Below are 6,075 nucleotides of genomic sequence, written 5' to 3' on the forward strand. Positions count from 1 at the left end.
TTGTTTATAGAATTAAAATATCTCAAAAAATGACACGTTTGCAGGCAATTACAAAACAGCACCCGTATACAAAATTGAAATATCCCAAAAATGACATTATTAGCTCTAATATCAATTTTGAACATTCGGTATATTTACACCTATAAGGATATAAACAAAACAGAAAGCAATACAAACGTCTGCAGACGGTAACAAAACAGCACTTGTTTATAGAATTAAAATATCTCAAAAAATGACACGTTTGCAGGCAATTACAAAACAGCACTCGTATACAAAATTGAAATATCCCAAAAATGACATTATTAGCTCTAATATCAATTTTTAAAACACGGTGTATTTACACCTGTAAGGGTATAAACAAAACAGAAAGCAATACAAACGTCTGCAGACGGTAACAAAACAGCGTTTATAGAATTAAAATTTCTCATAAAATGACATAGTTAGCTGTAACATCAATTTTAAAAATTTTGTATAATTACACCTGTATAGATACGAACAAAATGGAAAGCGGTACAAACGTCTGCAGGCAATTACAAAATAGCACCCGTATGCAGAATAGAAATATCTCAAAAATGACATTATTAGTGGCACTGTCCGCTCTTAGCACTCTTCGCAAAATCTTGCGAAGAGTGAGCCCCCTCACGTCAGGGTGGCGGACAACGAGGGGGGGCTTCTGCGACCTAGGTTTGATATATTTTTATTTGTAGGGATACAAACATAACAAAAAGCGGTACAAACGTCTGCAGACGATTACAAAACAACATTCGTTACAGAATAAAAATATCTTAAAAAATGACACTATTAGCTGTAACATCAAACTTAAAAATTCTGTATAATCACACCTGTGTAGATACGAACAAAATGGAAAGCGGTACAAACGTCTGCAGGCAATTACAAAACAGCACCCATATACAAAATTGAAATATCCCAAAAATGACATTATTAGCTCTAATATCAATTTTAAACATTCGGTATATTTACATCTGTAAGGGTACAAACAAAACAGAAAGCAATACAAACGTCTGCAGACGGTAACAAAACAGCACCCGTTTACAGAATTAAAATTTCTCATAAAATGACATTATTATCTGTAACATCAAACTTAAAAAATTCTGTATAATTACATCTGTAAAGGTACAAACAAAATGGAAAGCGGTACAAACGTCTGCAGGCAATTACAAAACAGCATCCGTATGCAGAACTGAAATATCACAAAAATTACATTATTATCTTTAACATCAATTTTGAACATTCGGTATATTTACACCTGTAGGGGTACAAACGAAACGGAAAGCGGTACAAACGTCTGCAGGCAATTACAAAACAGCACCCGTATACAAAATTGAAATATCCCAAAGTGACATTATTAGCTCTAATATCAATTTTGAACATTCGGTATTATTTACACCTGTAAGGTATAAACAAAACAGAAAGCAATACAAACGTCAGCAGACGGTAACAAAACAGCACCCGTTTACAGAATTAAAATATCTTAAAAAATGACACTATTAGCTGTAACATCAATTTTTAAAATTCTGTATAATTACACCTGTATAGATACGAACAAAATGGAAAGCGGTACAAACGTCTGCAGGCAATTGTCACGTCCGGCTACTTAAATTTTTTCACTCTTATGCAAAATAATTCTAAGTTCTTATAACACCGTTCGAAATGCGCGCCAATGCCGGCCATGACATCTAACTCCGCCTAGTGCCTGAGCGCGGCGCTCCGCAGCACCTGGGAACTTCCCTACCACGGCAATTCCCTACTCTAGAGAGTTCCCCCACTCTCGGCCGCCGCAACCGAGCTGCCGAAAACCGAAGGACCTCAGAGCGAGCCCAGAGGAGTCGAGTTCTAATCGCGCCGTCAAGCAGAGCAGTCACCTTTAAGACTCTCTCCGAATTCTAAAATTCAAATTCTAACTCTAAGATTCTAATTCTAATTCTAAGACTCTAATTCTAACTTTAACTCTAAGATTCTAACTCTAAAATTTAACTTAGATACTTTGTATTACTCGTAGTGTTATACTAGAATAAAAGTGTTATATATATATATATTCTAAATTCATTCTAAATTAGTTCCAACCTCGTGCATCTCCAAGCCTATATTATTTCTACAACGCATCTCGAATTCTCTCGCCTGCACACGCCGAATAATCCATTCCTAACAAATTATTATTCTATAACATAGAAATATTTTCTGAACCTCGTAGTGATTATTCAGAGAGGACGAACCGCTCATAATCTCTCGCCGAAAGCAACAACAAACAGTGAGGACCGCCGCACGTTAATTATTGCAGAAGCGAAACGACATTCAGAACGTTTAAATTTTACAATGCCTAAAACACGCGTCAAATAATCCATTCCTAACAAATTACTATTCTATAACATAGAAATATTTCCTGAACCTCGTAGTGATTATTCAGAGAGGACGAACCGCTCATAATCTCTTGCCGAAAGCAACAACGAACAGTGAGGACCGCCGCACGTTAGTTATTGCAGAAGCGAAACGACGTTCAGAATGTTTAAATTTTATAATGCCTAAAACACGCCGTGCAGGAAGAAAGAATCAACTACGGCGTATAACAGCACGACTACATCGCACTGAATCAACACGTGGTCTCTCTAATTTCATTGGAATCGACTATCATAACGACGCGGAATACGATAGATTGTTCGGCGACTCCGTGCCTTTTAGCATTAATAATAATAATAATAATCACGCGGACGTTAAATTACGGGAGTGGCCTACGCAATTGCACGCGATCGAAATCAAGAATTCCAAGGTGCCATTGAACGACATCCCGGACAACGATCCACGCCGTACAAGGTATCTGCAGAAAGGTCTGGCATCCTGTACACCCTCTACAACGCGGGTACCCCGGATCATCGCCATCCAGTCGTTGTCCATTCCTTGGAAATTAAATAAGGTACCTACCTTGAGCACCTGCTCAAGATATTTCTTTACAACACGAGCCTCCCTTCTGCCCAGGAACCCGCGAAATACAAAAATCTATTTCGGAAACTACGTCTACGCATTTTTGAATCACTTAACAATAATAACTAATAAATTCTCTTGCAATTTTAGAAATATTAGCTTACCACGTGGTTTCCAGAATATTCTCTGCGCGTCTTAAATTTTCTCATCTCCCAAAAAGAGAAATCGTGCGAAACCTTTTTTTTTATCAAGGGTCAGTTTATGGCCCTCATAAAACTGCAGTAGGTATCCTACAGCCAACCCTTTGGAAAATTCTAATCTTCCCAGAATATCTAGAAACTTCGTGAACGTGTTAGAACATTCAAATCGATCTCATGGCAATTATTTATTTTAACTAACATTAGTTTAAACAATCAACTCCTATGTGTCCAATAATACCGTCACACTTGGACATCCCCACCACTTTGCTCCTCCCCGAGGATGATTCCGAGGAAGAAACTATTGAAGAAACCCTAAATAACCTCCCGTATTGCCAACGGATAATCGGTTTTATTAATAAGGAAACAAGTGCCGCTCTCTGTACGGATTGCCGTATGCGTTTACCTATTGGCGTGCAATCTGAGTGGTTAACTTGCGCTAAGCATCTCCTCGTTATCGGCGACGTACCGACCGGAGTCGTTTGCTCAGTCTGCAATTTTTACCGACTGTCGAAAACACGTGACATCGATCACCCTTGTTATCATTGCCAACGAGCTTACCTTCTGTACCGCCGTGGTGAAGAACCCTACCGTATCGACTCGGATGGTAATACAGTAATCACTATTTTCCACTCCGTCAACGATTCACTCGAACGATTCCGCGGATACATGGACTGATTCGTCAGTAATCGAACCTATACGAAACGCTCCCTTTCTCCCAAAACGCAACCGTGACCATAAAGGAAATACCTGTCGTCGTGGGTATCCCCGGAGTAATTCCGAAATACGACGTAGTCCGCCCCGCAGTTCGAGTTCGTAGGTCGCGATTTAAATTTCGTAAAATTTACGCCGCAACTGCACCCCCGGACGTAACAAAACTGGTGACAGCGGTGGGATACTGAAATTTCCGAGCTATGGTCGGGACGCGCGGAAGACAGGGAGATAAGGAAGAATCGCTTGAAAAGGAATTCGCGGGAAAGGAATTAACTGAAGCACAGCTCGCGGATATACAAGCAAAATTAAAGCAAAAGGAAGTCGAAATTATCGAAGCTCAAAATCGTATTAGAACTAGGGAAGCTCTCGCGAAAACCAAAGAAATCAGCCTAAGAGAGGAGGCCGCACTCCTCGAAGAGCAACGGAAAAGAGCAGATAAACGAGAACGCGAAATCGAAACGCTCCGCGAAAATATGGAAAGGAATCCGGGAAAGAGCCAACCCCAGGGCACCATCCCTGAGGATATGAATTCCCTCAAAAACGATCTCCTCGCGGAAATCGAAATATTACGCAATGAGGTGAATCGGCTGCGGCGAGAGCCCAGTCCGTCTATCAGACTCTCGGGCCAATCTCTACTATCGCTCGACGACTCCGCCGGGCATTCCGAGTTACTTTCCGGACGACCCCAGTCCCCCAAGGTCTCCTTTCGCGAAGCGACCGAAACCGTGCCTACTTTCGACGGTTATAATATACCGTTAAGGCAATTTACACGGGCATGCCAACGCGCGAAAGAAATAATTCCCCCGACATCCGAACGCAACCTCTCCAAACTCTTACTTAATAAGCTTAGCGGGCGTGCCTATAGCGCCGTCGAGGGGGAGCCCTGCGAAAGCATCACACAACTGATCGACCTATTAAATAACGCATTCGGGCCCGCGAAAACGATCGATCAATACAGGGGAGAACTTAGTATCGTATACTTAAAACCCCAAGAGCACATGTTAGATTACATCAGCCGCGTCAAAGATCTACGATCCGCGATTTTAGACGCCGAACGCCGCGCAATGGGACGCATAGATAATGAGACAGCCCTAAGAATCGACGAACTCACGGCACGATCCTTCTGCGAAGGACTCCCTCTGCAGTACAGATTGCAGATGGACAGACGATTATACTCCGTCCCGTCTGAGGCGTTCGCGAGAGCGAAAGAACTCGCAAAACGGGAAGAAATAGACCGCGATCGATATAAAACACGTGACCGCCGCGAACCCGAACCACCGCGAAACGAACATACGCGTCGGGGATACGCTAATACGCCTCCGCGTAACGAAAATTATTTTCGGGAACGCTATCCGAACAATACGCGTAACGATCCGGTGAGATTCTCCGACGAACGCCCAACATATGGCGATAGACGCCAAAATTACAATAATACTAACACAAACACTAATGCGCCTACTCGTTACAACGACCGTCGCAATAAATGGTGCCGCTATTGCAAAAACAACGGGCACGAGATAGAAGAATGCAGAAAACGTGAATATAATAATAACGTACAAAAAAATGAGTCGGGAAACGCACCGAGCCCCGCGGGAAGGTCGGGTACACCTCACCAAGGGGCCTCTTCTCAAACGAACCGCCCGATAAGAGCGATAAGCACGGAACACGATCCGGAAACACGCGAATCGCAATGTTAACTCCGAACGATTTTTCACATGCGCCCGCGGTCACCATAGCCGCAGGTGGATTATCGACCGAGACATGCTTTATGATAGACACAGGTGCAGCGCCTAATCTTGTTAAACAAGGACAAATACTCCCCAGCAACGACATTGATAAAAGTTCGACGATCTTCCTTAGCGGAATCACGAACGATAAAATCAAAACGCTCGGGACTGTTAGCATAAAATACCTCGGTCACCAAATCAAACTCCACGTCGTCACCGACGATTTTCCAATCTCGCAAGACGGAATCTTAGGTTCCGAATTCTTACAAGACGCGTCTAAAATAGACTACGTCAAACGCTGCATCATTTGGCAAGGGGCCTCAATCCCTTTCAACGCCGAACAAACATTCACGATCCCAGCAAGATCGTGAACTACACTACCGCTCCGTGTTAGCGATACCAACGTTAGCGTAGGGTATATATCACGGATCCACGTAAACGATGACATCTACTTAGGAGACGCCATCGTCACCAACCGCAACGGCATAGCCTACATAAAA

The sequence above is a fragment of the Prenolepis imparis genome, unplaced genomic scaffold (assembly GCF_030444845.1).
Source record: "Prenolepis imparis isolate NDT839.2.m4 unplaced genomic scaffold, iyPreImpa1.0 SCAF_35, whole genome shotgun sequence".
NCBI classification, from domain to species: Eukaryota; Metazoa; Arthropoda; class Insecta; order Hymenoptera; family Formicidae; genus Prenolepis; species Prenolepis imparis.